This window comes from Paroedura picta, chromosome 10 (genome assembly GCF_049243985.1).
Source record: "Paroedura picta isolate Pp20150507F chromosome 10, Ppicta_v3.0, whole genome shotgun sequence".
Lineage (NCBI taxonomy): Eukaryota > Metazoa > Chordata > Lepidosauria > Squamata > Gekkonidae > Paroedura > Paroedura picta.
In genome coordinates this window covers 34,465,471-34,487,261 of record NC_135378.1, presented here as the reverse complement: position 1 = coordinate 34,487,261, position 21,791 = coordinate 34,465,471, and the positions used below count along the sequence as shown (strand labels likewise).

General features: G+C 41.9%; 1 long non-coding RNA gene across 2 annotated transcripts in view; it reads right to left on the bottom strand.

Annotated features, from left to right (window-relative positions):
• Positions 1 to 21,791, bottom strand: part of LOC143819937 (uncharacterized) — a 218,624-nt gene that overhangs the window by 146,783 nt on the left and 50,050 nt on the right. For both annotated transcript variants that reach the window (XR_013225162.1, XR_013225163.1), the window contains exon 3: positions 6,247 to 6,321. This is a non-coding gene — a long non-coding RNA (uncharacterized LOC143819937). The remainder of the gene's footprint in view (positions 1 to 6,246; positions 6,322 to 21,791) is intronic.

Below are 21,791 nucleotides of genomic sequence, written 5' to 3'. Positions count from 1 at the left end.
CATCATGAACATCACAAACTGAACCAGTTCATTTAGCCCCTAAAAGTTCATGCCAATTCATGGTTCGTGAACTGGACACACCATGAACCGCATACATTTGCGTAGTTTAAGGCCATCCCTATCTATCATTTATTAATGCAATCCTAAGAACACTTTCTTAGGATAAGGATTCACTGATTGAAATGGGACTTGTTCCTGTGTAGACCCGTTTATGATAGCTCCCTTAATCTGTATCAGATATGCATTCAAAAGGTGAGTCCAGACTGGATGTGGACTTCAGTTGACTAATTGGTGAGGCCACATGTCTTTTTTTTACTGAAGCCCCTTTGTTTCTCATGCATGAATGAGTCTTTATGAATGAAAAAAGAAAATCATATATTCTAATAGCAAGTGTGATGCCATCAGTGGAGACTTTCAAGAGCAGCCCCAAGAAGAAACCAAGGCAGGACCAGAGAGGGCAGCAATAGCACAGCCAAGTCTTGCAGTAGCCCAAACCCTGGCCTGGGCAATAGAAATGGGACAGCTGAAAGCAGGCTGAAAATGAGGCAGGGAAGGGAGGGAGGGAAGATAGACAAAGCAGGGAGAGAGAGGGGAGCAGAGGCAAAGGCAGGAGGATAGTATGCCCCCTCCAAGCATGTTCCTTGTGGGAATGCACGTCTTAAATATAGACATTCTGACAAAAAGTGTTTTTTTTGTTTAGTACATTGTGCTATTGTGCATTCCCTTCAATGGGTTCTTAAATAGAAGAATCAGTATTATGTAAATGTATTCATACTGAATTCATTAAGCTCTTTTCAGAGGTTACATTTCTGGTGCTAGTAACAGGAGAGAGTGGTATATGCCACTTTGGGTGAAATGGGCAACATGCATCTTTTCTAGCCACCGTGCATGCTACTTGAAGCCCAGATTGTGTGTATACCAAAGCTAGATAGGAGCACTATAAATGTAATTCCTGAAAAAGAGCATTCGTCAACCTTTAATCAGATTTTTTTTTCTTACTTAGGCAAATATGAGTGGAGTGAGAGGCTCCTTTTTGATGTTGGCTTTTCTTAACGGGCTGCTCTTTTTCTTGTTATTACGCCTTCCATTTAAATTTGGCATATTCAATAGAATCTCTAGTTCAAAAAAACTTGCTCTTACCCATTGCTTACGAGGCGGGGAGATTTGTGGTAATTCATGTCTCCTGTGATAATGAATTATAAAACTTCAGTTACATTGCTAAGGAAGCCCTGACTATTGCTCTCTTGGGCTTTGCCCTTGAAGCTGACAGCTTCATAATTCCTGAGGAACACAGCTGTCAGGGGAGGTTGTAGATACAAAGACAGACACTCTCTGGAGTAACTTGTACCAATTCCATGAAGGCCTTTGAAGATTAACACCGAGACCTTGGAGTTGACCGGGCAGTCTCCAAGGAGGCCGTACGAGGAAACAGAGTGGCCAGGAAACGAATTTTCAGCAGGCAGTGTTGCTAAGGAGGCAGCTAAATGACATTTGTTCTTACTGGGATTTCGGTAAGGCTAGAGTGTTCTCCCCAAGTACAGCTTGTTTAAAATACAAAGCAATCCTCTGCTGGTGCTTTAAAACATGCCTTTTAACAATGATATAAATCCTGGATTCAAACCAGATTATGTCTGCATTATCCCAATTTTGAGATGCATTCAGATTATACACAGCCATTTGGTTTTGAAATATGACTTTTCTTTTTCCCCCCCTCCCCATTTTCTTGGGTATACAGTTTCCCTCAACACTGAAAATGGCCCAAGGCCTTTCCAGTTTAATGGGCAATGTTCATGAGATGATAAGAATCACCCACTGGATCTTCTATCCTGCTACTCTAGCATTCGGGTTTTATAAGTATATCCCTCTGGAAATCTACAAAATGGTAATAGTCATCTTCCATTGTTATCTTCTGCAGCCGGTACTCGGAAGCCCGCTTCCTCTGAATATTTATTTCATATTTTGTTGATACTAGTGAATGGTCATTAGCAGATCAAACTCTCTTACAGTCTATAAAATAGTCTAAAGGCAGTTTATGAGGAGCATTGCTTACATCAGGGGACTCCAGCATGGTGCCTGTGGCCACCATAGTACCTACCAACCCCTTTCCTTGTGCCAGAGATTTTTTAGAACATGGGCAGTATTGAATAGTGAGTTTAACAAGGCATGGAGTTGCTCCTGTGCTGAAACATCAGCTCTTTACTGATCACACTAAACTGAACAAACAGCAGCCTGCCACCCAAACTTATATACAGTTTAGGGCAGTGGTTCTCAACCTGGGGGTCAGGATGCCTTTGGGGGTCGAACAACCCTTTCACAGGGGTCACAGCAGGGCAAGCAGCTTGGCCGGGGGTGTGCCATCCACACAACAGCCTTGCAGGGTAGATCAAGATAGAGCATTTGTCTGTCTGGAGCAGCAGGAAAAAGCAAGATCAGCATGGTAGGACAAGAGGCAAAACTGAACTGAGAAACCCTGGGGGGGGGGGAAACAATTTATATACAATCATGAACAATGGATCTTCACACCATTGGTCAGTTTTGGTTTAATTTCTGTGAAAGAACACAGAAAGAACACTTGCATAATTTTAGGGTTGGGGGTCACCACAACATAAGGAACTTCATTAAAGGGTTGTGGCATTAGGAGGGTTGAGGACCACTGGTTTAGGATTCCTGCCAAAGCCTGTGATTGGCCCTAAATGGAGCCCTCTGGTTGGACAACTACAACACCTAATAGTGGTCTGGATCCTGTGTGCCAGCCAACAGCAATTACACACCCCTGAATTATGCACTCAGATCCCTACTCCTGTACTCTGCTAACCCACATATACAACAGGCAAGGCTAGCTGGGCTTCTGATTGGCCACTGGTGATCTGATTGGCTGTGCAGTTTTTTTAATGTTGCTTTGGCAGAACTGCCACCACAGCATTGTGTGACTAAAGGTAAGCTAAGATGGCCATTAAGTGGCTAGCTCTGCCTTCCGAGGCAACCATTTTGTGGCTATGCTCACCCTGTGCCAGAGTTCCAAAGGGCCCCGCAAGCTCAAAAGATTGGAGGACCCCTGACTTACATGGTCATTCTCTTTCAGTCATGTTATAGTGGTGCAACAAGTGAAAGCTTGAAATGCACAGCAACTTCATAACAGTTTAACTCAGAGAATCCTAGGAACTGGATAAGTACTGAGAATTCTCTGTAGCTATTATGAATCCCCACATAAAAACAGAGGCACCACTCCAAAGATTCCGTGAGAAGGAAATAACTATTAAACCAATTTTAGTGGATAATATACGAGAAAGTATACCAGAAGGAAAGGATGTTGGCATTCTGGGTGGTCGGTCCTGTGTGTTTGATTTGAAATTCAGTCTTTATGAATGAATGCAAAAACCATATGAAAAACAAGTCATTTTGTGGTAGAAGAAAGATTCTGTCAGCTGAAGCACTATTTGCATATTCATGGTTTACAAAAGATATATTGGAATTTGCCTTTATGTTTGCTTAAAGTTTTAGAGCGGACATTTGACTTCTACAACAATCCGTTATAAATACGGACCAAAGAGCTATATGTTTCTTTTGTAACATGTATGAATGAAGCTTGATACCAAAGAAATAGATCATAACCACAATTTCGTGAGAGAAATGGAAGCACAAAAAGCTCAAGGGATAATCTGTATTATCCCAGAAGGAAAGAGGTATATTAATACTAGTTATTTCATTGTGTTTTGGCTTTTTATTTGATTTGCATATGTTCTAAATGCTCACTCTATATCCTCTCATGATTTTCCTTTGAAAAATTACTTCTTCAGCCAAAGCATTTTATCTGATATTTTCTAGTTGTACTTCCTCCAGTCCCCTCTTGTTTCCGGTATCACTTCATGTGCCCATTTAATTTTGGATGCTGTTTAATCATCGCCAACAAACTCATGCAACTGTGATTTGGGGTTTATGTAACTTAGGCTACAGATTCCATGCATCTGTGTAACCTCAATCAATCAAGAACACACAATGATCCACAGAGCTTATGTGCTAGAAATACATGACATCAGAGAACATAGATTATGCCATAAACTCCACTTCAGAGCTGAATTTTCCAGGCAACAAAATCCAGCATGGGAATTTGAACCAGTCATGGCTCCTTTTTCTTTTCTTTTACTTTCTTATTTTTGTTTAGGGTCCTTTGTGGAAGGCCTCTACCATGAAGTGGTTGCTGCCACACGACATTGCTTTGTTGTTGTTGTTTTAAGAAAACACGTGGGGTGATTTTCATGTGATGAATTGCAGTGAGTTGATAAATGGCGTTTATCATGAACCTGCCTCTGACCACCAGTCAATCACACTCAGAATGGAGTGTACCATTTTCCGTGAGTTGCTTCAGACAGATGCCATTAAGAAAGGAAAAGGGCATGCTTGAAAAATGTTCTCTTGCTTTTTCAAGAAGGCAGCATCGTCTGGAATCGCAGCATGCTCCCAATGCAACTAATATTTAACCCCAAAATAGGTTAAAACTGAAGCCTGTCTGTGACATGTCAGTGATAAGGGGACTCTTGGCAATAATCCACAACAGCTATACTCTTCTCCTGAATGCCTGTGCTGTTTCTTTCAGCTTTTACTGCAGCCTGCTCATGCAGGGAGAACTGACAGAGGGGGCAAGAAGAACACTTGCCCTGGGTTTACTTCTCAGGGAAGCATCAAACAGAAAAAGTGAGAGGGAAGCACTCCTGGTAACAAAGCAAGGCTGGCAGCCAGTATTCCAACATTTCATTCGGTACAGAGAGTAGCCCCATAGGGGCAATGCTGGGCTTTTCTTGCACATTACTTGGCCACCTGTACAGATTTCTGTTCTTTGGCTTGGCACTGAAGCAGCCATCATGAAATAATCACTGAATTTCCCCACATGCCAGGTGGAGGGGTAGAAGCACAGAGCAGTCACAATCCTGATTATGCCTGCGATGCCAACACAATGCTTGGATGGGCCCATCCCTGCCACAAAACCCCCAATGCAGAGACCTGTCAGTCAACAAGAAGAGTGGTGATTGATCCAGCCCAAATTTAGAACTTTGGTGGTTTTAAGGTTACGAGCGTAACATGGAAAATATTTTATATGTTCATGTGAATGCTGGTTTTTTTTAATCTTATATTTTAATGGAAATTGTGATATTTGAGTTACTGTTATTAGTTTAACAGAAATACAGGCTTTCTTGACTTTTTTTACCACTGAAAAAGCCCTGAAACATTCTTCAGGATTCGAGCAACCCCAGAATCGGCGCGATCATGCAGAATACAGTTGGGAAGCATAGCTGTGCACATGCCTACCCAAGGCCCCTCCCCTCCCCACTCGCTCTAAGCCCATCATTGTCCATTTTGGGAGGGGGGAGGGTCAACATGACCATATAATGTCATAGCGCCTGATAAATCTTTAACAAATTTAAAAGATATATTAAAAATTATTAACTCCCACTCATTTGGGATACCTTTCCAGAGCCATCAGGAAACCCCAGGGTTTCATGAAACTCTTGTTGAGACAGGCTGTACTAAATAAACAAAAATAATTATTGGAGCTGTAATTGATTCCCAGTGCATAAAAGAGCCACGTGTTTATTAGTTTTGCTAACAGTGTATAGACCTGTTCAACTATTACAATGTTGGCACTCCAGTCTCATACAATGGTAAAGCACACTACTCATGATCACACACACACAATTAATGTTGTAGCTGTTATGTGTGACAATAGCAAAAAGTGTATTTTCCAGCTTCAGTATGCATGAATACATACCTTCACAAATCTGAGTTTCCCATTGCATGTACCGGAGCTGAAAAATAATATGTTTCCCTATTCAAACAAAAGGATGAGCATACATATCAAGAAGATTACAAATAGCACAGTCTCTCCTTCTGCATGGCAGGATCGCCAAAACTGTAGTGACTGAACTTCCATAACTATGCCTCTGAACTTTCTTAACAGAGGGAGAAGAGGAAGCACAAGTGAGTTGAATTTCAGCTTCTCATACATGTTCAGAAGGTCTGAAGAGGAGATGGCTATAAATCTCCCCCGTCTACCCTCATGAGATGAATTATGTGCTCCAGGTATCAGGGAGAAAGATGAAATGCACAGGCTTAGTTTCAGATGTTCCAAAAAAGATATGTGAACAAAGGTTGCCAGATATGGGTTGGAAAATACCTGGAGATTTTAGAGGTGGAGTCTGAGGACGGTGGGGTTTGAGGATGGGAGCGACTTCAGTGAGGTATAATGCTCACCTTCCAAACAGGTCATTTTCTTCTGGTGAAAATCAGTTGAAATAGCAGGAGCTCTCCAGTAGAACCTTAGTAGTCCTATGTGAAAACAAAACACTGCTCATAGGCAAGAATTTAGAAGTCACATTTGGAAGCAAGATAAACTAGTAACATGTATAGATTATTCTAGAAGCCAGAAGGATATCAAAGAGTCCTGGTATTCATTTTACTTAGAGATGGTAATGATTTTGTTGGTGGGCTAATTATTGTAATGATTTGATTCATGGGGGTTTGCTGTTTCCAAAAGCTTGCATTTTACTATGAGTAGTACTTTAACCAGAAGTTGAGAAATATATTCTTCTAATTGTTTTGATGTAAAAGCTAAAATGTTGTTACAGAGTTCAACTTCAACACTGCCATATTTCCCCATTATTAGATTTGACTGGCCAGTTAATAAGTTCCCAGCTGGCCATGAAAGATATGGGGGCAGAACTTAATTTATCCTTTTCAAAAGACCATGTGCCAGAGTACATTCTAGAGATGCCAGTCCCCAGGTGGGACCTGGGGATCCCCTGAAATTACAGCTCATTTCCAGGCTAGTGAGATCAGTCCCCCTGAAGAAAATGGTGGCTTTGAAGCTTAGCCTCCACAGCATTATACTCCACCTTTCCTGCCCCAAATCCTGCCCTCTCTCATCTCTGTCCCCAAAATCTCCAGGTATTTCCCAACCCAGAGCTGGCAGCTCTAGTACATTCTCAAATGTATTATTTTTCCTTTTCCTAAAAATGCATGCAGACATTTATCAGGGCATAACTGAGCAAGGAACTACATGTACAGTTAGGTATATACTAATGTAAGCAATCCTAATTCCAGAGTCAATATTCAGTAACATGCCCTGCTTACAAGAGTAATGTCGGGAGTTCCAGGAAGTATGCCCTGAGACCTTCCCTTTCCTCTCCCCACAACAGACACCCTGTGGGGTGGGTGAGGCTGAGAAAGCCCTGATATTACTGCTCTGTCAGAACAGCTTTATCAGTGCTGTGACGAGCCCAAGGTCACCCAGCTGGCTGCATGTGGAGGAGTGCAGAATCAAACCCGGCTTGCCAGATTAGAAGTCTGCACTCCTAACCACTACACCAAGCCGTGTGCATTTTAAGGCTTCAGAGTTCTGTTTTATAGTCAAAGGAAATAAGAATTACAACATCATCCTCTGTGATTGGCCTGGCAATATAAAGCCTGTGGATTGGTCAGGACTACAATTCATAAAATCTGCCTTGTCTTTCTTCAGTTAACTTTCTTCATACAAGAGTATAAGTAGGACGGTCTAATAATTAAACCAAACAGAGAAAAACAGACCTATCCACTGGCAATATGATAAATATATTCGTAAAATAAAGAAAAATGTCCTATTTTTGTAGTTTTCCTTGTTTCTTTATTCTTTAGGACTTCTGTCAAAACGGAATCCAGGTAATCTCCTTTTTCAGTTCTTTCATCAGTGACAAGTCCTTATATATATTAATAGTATATTAATATATATATTAATAGTATTATACTGGCCACAGGCTCACAGGTATGGGGATACCAGTCTGTCAATACAAAAGTGCAGATGGTTATGAGACAGACTGAAATCCTTTTCCCTCACGTTTCCAAAGGCTATGGAATGTCCCCATATACTTTAGAAAAAGACCATGGCACAACTCCCACGACCAAAAACACACAAAGCACCCTGTATGCTCACTGAAACTCTGCAAAAACTCATGCTCTCATGGCTTCTCCCATTTGTCATGAGAAAAAAGCCCCCCCACACACACACCATTGCGTGCTTTTGATTTTTGCACCCATAAATGTGGATATGAAATGGAAGGCAAATTCAGAACAGACAGGCATTTTTCTCACTGCACTCACTTAAGGATGCTGCCTTGCTAATCTGTAAGGATCAACATGGCAATTTTATCATGTTTTCTTTTCTTTCTTCCCCCCGCCCCCCGAATTCCATACAGATGTAAAGTTGGGTTTATAGTTAATTGAAGTAACCTTTGGTACAATCTCCCTTTAATGAAGTGCAATGGAGTTAAACTCCATGGGGGCTATTAATCTGAAACACTCCATTAAAACAAACTACAAGGGGAGTTTTTAATAAACAGTGTGAACTAATGCCCATGTGGAAAGGTAACTGAGAGGGAACTAGTCTCTGGGCCAGATTGTTATTAAATCCTTATCACAGGTAAAGCCAAAACCCCAAATGGCATGCTGCCATGTGATTTATAATGCCCTTTTCTTCCCAGCCTTACCGAAAAGACGAAGTTTAATAATAATAATTTAAAAAAATCCTGCAACTAAGCTATAAAATAACCCAGCAATTACTTAGAATAATTTATACAGTGTAATGCACTGACCTTGCTCTGAGCATAAAATCTACAAAATAACTTCTGTAATAAAACTGAACTACTAAAAGGACTAAAGGTTTTAACCACTTTTATGGCACAGAGCCCGAGGGAACTGTAAGTACACATTACATTCTAATAGAAGGGATTAAGAAAATTCATAATTTTTTAATCCTAAAAAAAAATCCTCTTTTAAAGAAATCGAACAGAGCCTGCAAAGACAACGGGCAGGAATACACAAACACAATTAAAAAAATAATAACTTGCAGAAAATGTTTTGTTAGTAATGCCTAACACTATGCACCTGAATATGTTCAAACATAAAAGTGTTAATCTTCTGTGACATCATAAAAAAGGGGCGGCCAGAAAATTGTGTCTACAACCTGTCTAGACATTAAAGCCTTACAGTTTCTCCACACCTCAGATTTGCTTTGATTCCTTGCAGATAGATTTTTATTGTTGGGTTTTTGTTTTTTAGTTTCATACATGACCCAGATATTGTCACATACCACACAAAAAGTGTATTCGATGGACAAGGTAAATAAAACCTGGACTTAAGACAAAATATTATTGGAATGTATACACTACCACACTAACCGGGAAATATATAATTAAGGAGAGGATGTCTGTAATTGGTGCATGTCTGGAAGATCTATGCACAGTCGCAGAGGACTCACAGTGCAGCCAGCAAGCTAAGCAATGGTGTATACACAAGAACTCATAAAACTGATCCACATACATGCATGTACATTCACAGGTTATACATATTTCTCAAAGTACTGGTTCCCTTGGTTTCAACTGCCAAGTAAATGCATGTAGTTTTTTCATTACAAACAGATGTATGCGGAATATAGATAAAATTGGGTACTGGTCTATCAAGGAGTATTGTCTAGTCTTAGCAGCAGCAGCTCTCCATGATTTCAGGTTGAGATTTTCACACACCTTACTTCCTAATTTTAAACGTGATGTTGGAAGAGAGTTTTACAGATACTGTGGACTGCCAAAAAGACAAATAAGTGGACTCTAGTTAATTCAAGGCTGAACTCTCCCTAGAAGCTGAAATGATTAAACTGAGGCCATTATGAGGTGGAAAATACAATAATGGTAGGAAATGTTGAGGGAGAAGGAGAAGAAGACTGGGACTTAACACACAAGCACATTTCCTTATCTTTTTAACTGGAAGAGCCAGGGCTTTAATATGAGGCTTTCTTCATACAAAGCAGATGTGCTACCATTTAGCCATGGCTTCCCCTCTGTGGTTGTTTTGTTTTGTTTTGTTTTTGCTTACTTCCTTTGTTCTGGGAAATGGTGGTGCCATGACCTGAATGAATCCCACTGTTTGTTGAAGATAAATGAGTGATACAGAAATAAGGGGGTGAGGAAGCTAATCATATTGACACTTCACTTCCTACTGTCCATGCAAAGTAGCTTCCCTTCACTGTTTGGGTTACCTCAAATGAACTGATTAGATCTCTAGATAATTTAGGGCTGAAAGAACACAGGACCATTTTGAGCTCCAGAGTTTGCCCTCCTCCTGAGTACAACAAAGCCTGGATGCTTCCCAGTTTCAATCTGTCATGACCCTTCCCTGAAGGCTACAGAAATGAGGGTGCAAATTCTAAGGAAAAAAAGTAAATTGAGAATAAGGCTCTCAGCATTCCACATCTGCCCATTATTCTCCAATCTTATTTCCTTCACTATGTTCCCCCCCCCCCAAATTTAACTCAGACAAATGGTAACCTTATGAACAAAATGTGTTATTCCTGTTTGGTCCTTGAATCTGCTAAACCTCTCCATTGTGCTGTATGATAATTTACTGCTCACCCTCTACATAGATGTATGGATTGATCATTCCCAGTTCATTGTATCTGAGGAAGCGTGCATGCACGTGCAAACTTATACCTTGAACAAAACTTTCTTGATCTTAAGAGCCAGTTTGGTGCAGTGGTTAGGAGTGCGGACTTCTAATCGGGCATGCCAAGTTCAATTCTGCGCTCCCTCACATGCAACCAGCTGGGTGACCTTGGGCTCGCCACAGCACTGATAAAACTGTTCTGACCAAGCAGTAATATCAGAGCTCTCTCAGCCTCACCCACCTCACAGGGTGTCTGTTGTGGGGAGAGGAAAGGGAAGGTGACTGTAAGCCGCTTTGAGCCTCCTTCGGGTAGGGAAAAGCGGCATATAAGAACCAACTCTTCTTCTTCTTAAAGGTGCCAGTGGACTCAAACTTTGTTCTGCTGCTTCAGACCAACATGGCTACTCACTTGAATCCAGCTTGTAAAGTGTTATTCTGGCAGGAGAAACCATAATACAGCATTCTTATTTCTATAGTGCTGAAAGTACATTACCTGAAAGCTTGTTGTCAAACATATGCTTCATTTAAATGTATTGGCCTCTTTTCTAAGATATCAAGCAGTACATAATAAGCAGTACATGATAATCACCCCACTAAGATTCTTTTTTGCCTCTGTATTATTGGTCTCTTCCCTGCTCGTTTTCCAAGTTGCAGAAGTGTGGTATGCCAAAAACTAAACAAGCTACAATTCATTTCTGTCTCTGGCATTGTGCTTTGTTAATAATAAAGAGCGCTGTTCGGGGCTGCCCTTCCGAAACTGACTGCGAGGTGACTCTTCAACAAAGTACTTGAGAGAGAGAGACCACCCAAGATCATACAATGCAACCCAGGCCCTCCGCTTTTTATGGCCAAGGGTACACAAGAATGGTGACGATGAACAGTGATACGTATCTGAATGCTTTCGATCTGCCGTCATGTGAGCAATTGAGAACCTGTTTATAACAAGGCACAATGGAAACAGCCATGTGGTGCAGGAAGAGACACAATACTGAAATGCTCCACCTCTGCAGATAGAGATGAGGACTTTCAACGCATCTTTCCTGCTCTCATGCCAAAACACTTTAGCAGTTGCTCAACAACTCCAAAGAACAGGAACAAGCAGCTCAAGTACTTTTATTCAGCCTTCTTGAGGAATTTGTCCTAATGGATTCCTGCAGTGCAAAAAGCTATATCCTGAGCTAGAAATTCCAAGTTCATATCTCAATTAAAAACTTACTTGATGGCTTTAGGCGGGCTACTATCTCTCTGCTTCAGCCTCCCAACACTATATACGTATGCATCAAGTGCTATCTCTCCGTTTCCAGGGGAAAGCTACAGAATCACTGAGCTGATCTGCTTCGGTACCGTGTTATTTGAAAAAGACATGTCAGAGTGCCATGGCTGAAAAGGTTTAATCTGCCAACGCTGCCCAAGGCATTCAGACCTGACATGCTGAGCCACTAGCCCTACATTGCCAAGATTCACTGTAGCACCAGGGTAACTAATTCAATGGCAGATAGAAGGGCCATGAAATCCCATCTCTTCCCCCATATGTCCTACTGTGATATCAGAAAAGGATAGCCAATTGTATTAAGAGAAGGCAGGTCTTCAGAAACAATGTTTTAAAAAAAAAAACAGTGATGTAAACAGCAGTCAAACAAAGGATTGAAGATCTGGACTGCCAAACAGATTTTTCATGCTCCCCTAGGTATGTTGCACCATTATATTGACCATTTCTACATAGAGGGGTAAAATACGAGTGGCTTCCTGCTTGCAAATGTGGGATGGTAAATCTCACATTTGCAGCCCTCCTCATGGGGAGACCCTCCTGCATTTCCCCTCTGCCCCGTTGTGGCTTTTTGCTTCCTGACAAGGCTGAAAGGGAAAACAACATGGACTTCTCCCTCTACTCCTTGGTTTGTCAATCACAGCAAGCCACCAATCACAGCACAGCAGTTCTCTCATGGATTGAAACTTTCTCCTCTCCCCTCCAAGCCCCAAAATGACTTTTTTTAAAGGCACTTCCACATTGCTATGCAGTAATGCCACAACACAAATGCAGTTCTAAATAAAAAATCTGCCATGTTGCTATGGAGAAACACCAGAACAATACAGCATTCCCCTGCCTCCTTTTTGGGATTAATGGTTTTTCAGACTTTATTTCTGTCTGGGTAGATTTCTGAGACTCTGAACATGGTTCCTGGAACTCAAAAAGATATTTTGTACGAATGGTTGGTTATAAAACAGGGTTCTCAGACCCCTGTATGATTGGGAGGCAGCTTGATCACCCCACCCTTTTCCCAGCTCATTCTCCACCTCAAGAAAACATAAAAGGGGTTGTGTTTTGCCTTACTGATCCCAAAAAGACTGTGGACACTTTAAAGAAGATTTCTTTAACCATTGGTGATGTAGGTTTGCAGTCACACTGCAACAGAGACCACACCATTTGAAAAAGATTAATCAGAGCAGGAAATGGAGAAGGGAGGTTGGGGGCAAGGGCAGGACAAAGCTGCCAAGATTATCATCTGTTTCCCCCTCTATATGGTCTTATCACTGGTTGCTCACCAATGGGATGCTCGATTTAGAGTGGTAAATCCAGTTTTGACAATTACCAAAACCACAAGTTAAAAATGGCCAAATCACGACCCGGCTATTGGACAGCCTCAGGATACCGACGACGTGATGTGGAGGGGGCTCTAAAAGCCGCCAACATTCAAAGGCTGTCCAGGAACATATTCCTCATGTTGAAATGGTCATTCAAGCCCTCATTGACTAGCTCTGTTTTTGGAAGCCAAATAGTATAGGAGAGCATTTACATTAGCAAGGTGCTCTGTATTACCTTCTGCCATTCTGGTGGGCCTTTTTAAGAAAGTCCCAATAGCTGAAAAATACTGTTGTAAATCTGGGGAGTAAGAGTCCATCGAACATGCGCTCCTCATGTGCCCTTCTGCTGGCACAGACAGAGGGAAAGTTAGGGTCCTCCTATGGAGTGGACAGGCCCCATCGCCGTGCAGGTTGCCAAATATTGTGCTCACGTTTATAGCACATGGAAAAATCAGCTGAAGCTACAACAATGAAGATGATTTAGGGGAGATTTAGTATTACATTTTTAATCCGTCACCTGTAATTTTAAATCTTGCAGTATCCTTTACTGCCTTTACTCTTTTTGTAGAAAATGTTTGTGATTCTCTATTTCACATTGTATATTGCCAAATATCTCATCTGGCCAGAGTGCCATATTAAATAAACTTAAATCAGTAGAGTGGGGAGAGAATAAGAAACAATTACTGTTCAACAAAACTGTATGAATCTGAAAATCTGTCAGTATTGGAAAGTAACAATTATTTTATAAGGAACCCTGTCCCAAAAAATAATGATTGCATGCCTTGTTATCTGTTTTCTAGGGGTGGGAGGAGAGAATGAGCTATAAGCTTTGCGTGCTTTCGGAGTCTTTGGGAAGCCACTCAAGACTACAATCTTATATTCACCACATATTTGGTAATATATTTGTTACATCCCAGAAACCCTACATATAGCATGGGTTATCATGATAAAATAATTCTTTGAAAATCAAACATGACAAATGGCTCTTCCCAGAGTATCTAAAAGGACAAATGTCCCACTGTGAACACAGGAAGCCCTATAGCTAGGCATATGACACCAGGTGGGAATATGGAAGGTGGGAGGTGAGATTTTTGTGCTTCCAAAGAGCTCAGAGGGATTCCCAGATGGTACCCAGATGGCCTCCTATCCTGTCAGTGCTCTGGGCCAGGCTTGCATTGCTTCTGCAGTGTAGTGGCCTCATGTGCCTTCACACTATTTTTGGAGTAGAGAAAACGGTTTCCAAGTTCTTCCTCAAAGCTATGAACTCTGCTAAAATCTACGGGGATGCCAGATGACTACAACTCATCAACTGAACATTCCAACAGACTGTGGTTTTTGCTACAGTTTGTATTACATTTTGAAATGGACAGTTTTAATACCTCAGACAGAATGGGAGGAGTCATATGTTCAGCAGTGGAATAGGCTGCCTAAGGAGGTAGTGAGCTCCCCCTCACTGGCAGTCTTCAAACAAAGGTTGGATACACACTTTTCTTGGATGCTTTAGGATGCTTAGGGCTGATCCTGCATTGAGCAGGGGGTTGGACTAGATGGCCTGTATGGCCCCTTACAACTTTATGATTCTATGATTCTATATGGTATCTATAACTAGGGTTACCAACTTGCAAGTGAGGACTGGAGATCTCTCAGAGCTACAACCGCTCTCCAGACTACAGATGATGGCTTTGAGGGGGTGGACATTATGGCATTGTACCTTGCTAAGGTCCTTTCCTCTCCAAATCTTGCTGTCTTGGCTCCACCTACAAAGTTCCAGGGATTCCCCAACCCAGAGTTGGCACCAAGAGTTTGTACACTCCAAATTCAGAAAATAGTTCGGGAATTCCTGAAGTATCAGGTAGAATGCTTGCTTTCATTCTAAAGCAGGGTGGTTACCTCCATACAGGCACTAGAGCTGACCTTATCACATGTGTGAAATTATTCAAATGCAGGACCACCAACTCCATATTTCTATCAGTGTGCATTTTGCTGGGCTATAAGGAGCAGCATCAAGCACTGTGTATATTCATGAAAATATAGGATGCATGGTCTTCACTTTCCTGTTTCTTCACTTTCCATGTTCACCTTTCAGCAATGAAACTTTACTGCTGCCAGTCCTTGATGCTACCAGTCCTTATACCCACAGAGACTGCCATATACTCTCTACTGACTGCCTCATTTTCTGCTTCAAATCGCATTGCAAAGCAATATCTATTTAATCATCAAAAGTCACCTTTTTCTGTACCAGCTAAACATATTCTAATACATCCTCACCCTTTTCTTCCCCTACCTCTCTTCGTCTCTATTTCTGCTAACCATTGTACTCCCGTTCCTTCATAGGCACAAATCAGGCCTTTTGTGCAATCACCTGACTAATAATGCACTAAGTAATACCAGTAGATGCAACCAATGTTGAAGATCATCAGACTAGTATTTTGAAGAACCACAATGGCCTAAAATACCCATAGTCAGGAAGCTGAAGTGTCAAAGTCTGACCTGGCTCGTCAGTATCTTAGCCTCTTTCACAGGAAATGTCTAAAAGACAGCGCAAAGACTAGTTATTTTCTTCCTAACTGGACAGATTTCATTACTAACTCCCCTCACCTGTTCTAGGCTCTACCTAGAAGCACCAGCACAGCTAGTCTCTGTTCCCTGACCAACCTGATGCTCTTCCTGGACTCCACCATCAGCTACAGATTAATACACAATTCCCAGACTGTCACTTGCCATCAGGATAAGTGGGACCCAACTGAAAGTATCTCAATCTTTTAACCAAAGGACTGAGCTGAATTATTTTCACAATCTGATTCTAGCCTGAGGACTATCTTGAAGATCATTTGAATATTTTTTGATCCCAAATTTATAATGTTCTCTTGCACTCCTAGATTTCACTGGCTCATTTTTAATGGGTGATAATTATGATTTTGTGTTTTATGTTTTTATCTGTGATTTGCCTTGACAACACCTCTGAAGAAGTGGCATATAAATGTCTTAAATAGATGGCCAAGTCTGTATCCATCAAGCCATGACTTCCGTCCTCAGATCCTCCAATACTGACAGAAATGCCTGGTCAGAAACTAGCAAATCACACTGAAAAGTTAGTGACAGAGTGACAATGCAGACTCCTGTTGTAAGTGATCCACGTGAAGTCTAGTGCCATGCATAATGTTCACCCACATCCCCTTTAAAGTGAGAATTGGAAGGGCCATATTAACACCAAAAGGTACAAATTTGTGAGAAACATAATTGCAATTAACTTTCCTAATTTATTCATAATTTAATTTGCAGACCACCCCTCCCCAATACTGCGCTCAGGGTGGTTCCCAACAATACTATAAACTATAAAACTCTAAAAACATAATAAAATACAAGATAGCTGGTGAAGTCGGGGGATGTAGGAGTAGTAAAAATGTCACATATAGGGGGAGTCAAAAACATGGACAGGAGAGGAGGAAGGCCCCTCCCTAGCGCTTCTAGGTCAGGCCAAGCCTCAACCATAGAGCTGGTGGAAGAGTGTTTTATAGACCTTATAGAGTTCCATCAGGGCCTAGATCTCTACTAGCAGTACAATCCACCATGCTATAGTCAATGCTAGCTGGATCTTTCTGGGGCCAGGGGTCACAAGTCGGTATTTGCTAAACACAATGTTCTTTGGGGAACATATTGGGAGAGGCAGTCCCTCAGATACACAGGGCCCAGTCTGTGTAAGGCCTTAAAGGTTAATACCTCTACCTTGAACCCGATTGGGAACTCTATTGGCAACCAGTGAGCTGTTGGAGGGCAGGTCTAATATCAGCCCTCCATCACCTTATGAACACTACTGCCTTAAAATAAGATTCAGGGTATGGAAACATACAGGGTTTTATCAGTGTGTTTTAACCCGTTTCTAGATTTCATATTTTAGTTGTGGTGAAAAGTGCAGCATTTCCAACTATGTAAATTTGCAGAAGGAAAACAAACTGCCTTTTCCCCTTCATGCAGCAATCAGGGACCATCAGAATGGAACTAATCCACAAGGCTTTGGATGTGTTACGTAACTGTGTTTGTCCTTTTCCTACTCCCTTCATATAAGATTCACACGACTCAAGGGTGGCCAAACTATGGCTCTCCAGGTGTCCACGGACTACAATTACCATAAGCCCCTGCCAGCATTGTAGTCCATGGACATCTGGAATCCCACAATTTGGCCACCTCTGATATATAGGATTACCTACGTTTTCCATTCAAAGCTAACTGCCAAGCTGCTTCTGAGACAAATGAATGGGGGAAAGCGGTCTTTTTCTGATGGGAACTTGGCCTCTCCGAAATTAAGGCAAATAACATATTTTGTTTCTTGGCAACCTATGAAATTATGACTTTCATCCACTTGCAGAACTCAATGATGATCTTATCTGAGGCAGATGACCCAGCTGAACTCCGGCTGGCTTAGGAGATTCATTATCCACCAAGCTCATTGCAGAAAATGAGTGATGGACAAGCCTTCCGATGCTGCATTGTCACGTGAAGGAGGGAGATGAGACGGATAAATCTTGACTCATTGACCCAACCATATATTTTCGACGGCAGAGCTCCAGAAATGCTGAATGCCTGTGAATGTGCATGAGCCAGAGCTGTACTTTCCCCACACAATGGACTAGGAAGGCAATGGAAAAAAGAAAGCTGTGCCTTTACTGCCCTCTTCAGGCTCTGCTCACAACTAAGCAGCTGCAGAAAAATCGAAATCTTCGAGGCTCTTTATAAAAGAAACATTCCCCTTATGGGGAAAATGCAAGTGACCAGCTAATACATTCACAGCAGGAACCGCATGGTAAGCGTTTAACTCAGAATATGCCACCTGAAGAATGAATGGAACATGTTTGAATGCTTCCCTGCACATTAAGAAAATGTCAGGGGAAAGGGTTAAGCATCTGACATATCTTTAGGTAAAGCAGATTCTAATGAGTCAAGCCGGAGCTGGAGTTATTGAGCAAGCAGACATGCAAGGTAAAGTCACTGAAACTGCTTGTGTTCTGTCAGACTGATGGTGTCCCCATCTGAGTTGCTGCTTTGTGCAAGAACTTATACAGGCATTTTCTGGCCAAGATAATATATATATAGGGGTGAGAGCATGAAGCATTGAATAAGAGCTTCCATGAGCAGAACTGGGCTAAGCCTGGATAGGTTTCCACTTGAGCGTGGCTGGATCCAAGCCACTGCTTGTTGCAGAATGGAGTGTATCATTCCAATTGTACTCCATTTATGCTGTCTTCAACTCTATTTCTAAATCCAGCTGAAATAGAACCACGGATAGACAGGGACTTCAGGTGTATTGCCCTATCTACAGCAATGGCTCATGCCTCCTGATAATTTATGGCTGCATGTAGAGCCAACAACCATGTTTGAATTTCAGTTAAACTGAAAGAAGGACCCAGACCCCTTGAACACTTGGGAGGCATGTGACATCTTTTAGTGGTACTTAATTAAATTATTGGTGTCTGCGTATATTCGTACTGCTTTCTTGAATCTAGATTCACGGGGATAGCCATGTTGGCCTGAAGTAGCACAACAAAATTTGAGTCCAATGGCACCTTCCAGTCCAACAAAGATTTATTCAAGGCATGATCTTGCACACTTCCTCAGGCAATGGAACAATCATGCTGCATATTTGGACTTCTGATGCTGTTCACTTCTAATCTGGCGTGCTGGGTTTGATTCCCTGCTTCCCCACATGAAACCAGCTGGGTGACCTTGGGCTCACCACATCACTGATGAAGCTGTTCTGATGGAATAATAATGTCAGAGATTTCTTAGCCTCACCTGCCTCTCAGGGTGTCTGTTGTAGGGAGAGGAAAGGGAAGGTTAATATAACCCGCTTTGAGATTCCTTCGGATAGAGAAAAGCAGCATATAAGAACCAACTCTTTTTCTTCTTCTTCTAATTTGCTACTAATTTACTTCCTCTTTATATCTGTACTCTTATGATCCCTATTTCTTGAATCTGTCAGTGATCCATGTCTCCTATTTACCAATAGGAGAAAAATCAATTTTTTGAAGGTTGCTTTTCTTGGTTGTCTCTGAAGGATGTTTACTGGCAGATTTGTGTTAAAGTCTCAATATCCTGAAAGTTAGCAGAGTGCCTGGTTTGGCTGATAAGCACAGCATGCAGCCGTGTGCATGTGGTCAGAAAACAACCAAGAAAAACACATTCTCCAAGGTTCTACTTAAACTAATAAATACTATTTATTAGGATACATAAAAAAGTAAACAGAAGATTCATATTCTAATCTAAATAGCAGAATGGGGACAGATGCTAGAGGCATCTCTGCATCCATCATGTTGCAGGCTTGAAGGATGGAAGAGGAGAGAGAGAGAGAGACAGAGAGAGAGACAGAGAGAGAGAAGGAGGGAACAGGAACTTAGCCCACTAAGGAAAGGTCCGTGAGATTTTTTTAGTTTTCCTATCTATCTCACTAACCCTATGGTAAAGAGAGTTAATGTCAGAGCAAGGAGGCATCACATAGAGAGTTATTTCTAACACTCTCAAGTCTGCTGGAAGTGAGGACTTTGTGGCTTATCTCGCTAGTATTTCAGTCTTGACAATTTTGCCTGCCTGACTTCCAAACCCAAGCACATGCACTGTAATAGAGTGGTCTAAACTAGATCACAAATATTTTGCACATTTTCATGCTATTGCCAAGTTTGGCGCATGCACCGAAGTGCTGAAAGCCATCAAACATGCATCCACAAAAGCATTATAAACATTTAAAATGTAGCTATTTTTAAATAATACACAATCTATCCATTGGTGACCCTGAGATATTCATAAGCCCAGCATGCCAAATTGTGACTGCACACTTCTAAGCAGCTACTTGGCCATCTGCCCTGCTGAACACCTCTAACCACAGAGAAACAAAGCTTGGGAAATGGTTTGTTTTATATTCCAAAAGACTGATCTGTGCAATCTTATGAAATGCTGGACTTGAAAGAAAAACATTGTGAACTGTATACATTCAATTTTCAAATGCTTTATGTACAAATTGTGTGTCATCTGTGCTTATGATAGTGAGGCCTCCATTTCTTTTTATGGTAGAACCTTTGGGGGGGGGTGGGAGTTGGTGGTGACTGATGCCTCCTCAAATGGCAGTGTGCTACCTTCGACCTTTCTGCATGAAGAATGAGGGAAAGGGGGGAAAGCATGGATGCATTTGAGGCACTGATTCCCAGCATGGTCACCATAGCATCCATCTGTATGTTTCTCTGGGCCAACTTCTTTGTGTGCTAGGATGCTTCTTCCTCAAAGTGAAGACACAATTTTGCCTTTCTTTCACTCACTTGAGAAGTCATCAAGAATCATCATCGGTATGTTTGTATCTGCAGGGGGCACCCATTCAGAACCAGATGCTTGCAGTTCCTGAGCATTTTGCAATGGGCCTCAGCACCACACGACTGATATTTATTGATCAATGGCAGTCACTATGTGGTACCCACTGCCTGTTCTCACAGTTCAACAAGATGAGGGACCTCTGATCTCACAAAGACAAGTGTACAGGGAATATTCTGTGCTACGTCCAAAATAACAAATCAAATCACATTGAAAGACCAACCCACCACAGAGCCAGAACAACTAAGAACAGAAAAGCCAGTCAAACTATTGAAATACGGAAGGGTAACATGCCAGCTTTTAACAGGAATGTTTTAATGATGCTTTATTGCTGTTTTATCTGCTGATATCATAGAGTCATAGAGTAACAGAGTTGGAAGGGAACTCCTGGGTCATCCAATCCAACCCTCCGCACAATGCAGGACACTCACAACTAGGGGTGAGCGCTTCAGCAATGTTTGGCCACCTGAGCGATCACCAAAGCCCGAGAAGGCCAGCACTGCAGAGGGATGGGAGGGTGACGGTGCACCAGCTGGCAGCCACACACAGGTGCAGAGCTCTGCACCTGTGTGTGGGTGCCGGCTGGCACGCCACCACCGGCACAGCCCCTCCTCTCCACGCAGCTGGCCACCTTGGGCTTTGGTGATCGCCGAGGCAGCCAAACCACATCAAAGTGCTCACCCCTACTCATCCACTGTAACCTGCCACCCGCTTGAACCTTCACAGAATCAGCCTCTCCGTCAGATCCAGCCTCTGTTTAAAAATCTCCAAAGATGGAAAACCCACCACCTCCTGAGGAAGCCTGTTCCTCAGCCATCCTGGGCCTGCCCATGGGAAGAGCAGACTAGACATTGCCACCCGCCTCGAACCTTTGGAGAGAGGCAGGCAATAAACTGAATTAATTTAATTAATTAAATGATCGTGATATCTTAAACTGAGGTTTCCTGGAACTTTCCCACTGAGTTTGCAGTAAAAGATGACCTCATCTCACTTCATTCCTTTTTAAGAAGCAATGCTATGGAGTCCCTGAGTTCTCTGAGCACCCAGGATCAATTAAGGTCTTCAGAACTTTGGATGACTGAGAGGTAAAGCAAGCCAGTTATTCCTGTATCAGCGCCATGTAGAATTAAAGGGTCTTCACATGTCTTCAGCTCAACACTGCCTCCCTTATTCTTCTAGACTAGGTCTCCTGTGCCCTTGTCCATAACTAACTTTGCTTTCCCCATCATCTTGTAGTATGTTAATCCACTCACCTATAAGCCATATAGATATTTTACTGAGATTTCTTAACTGAACTACTTATCATATAAACTTTTTCACACATCACTGTCTAATTAAATGGATTTCCTGGATGGCTTATAGCAACATTTCAAACTTCAGTCAGAATACAATTA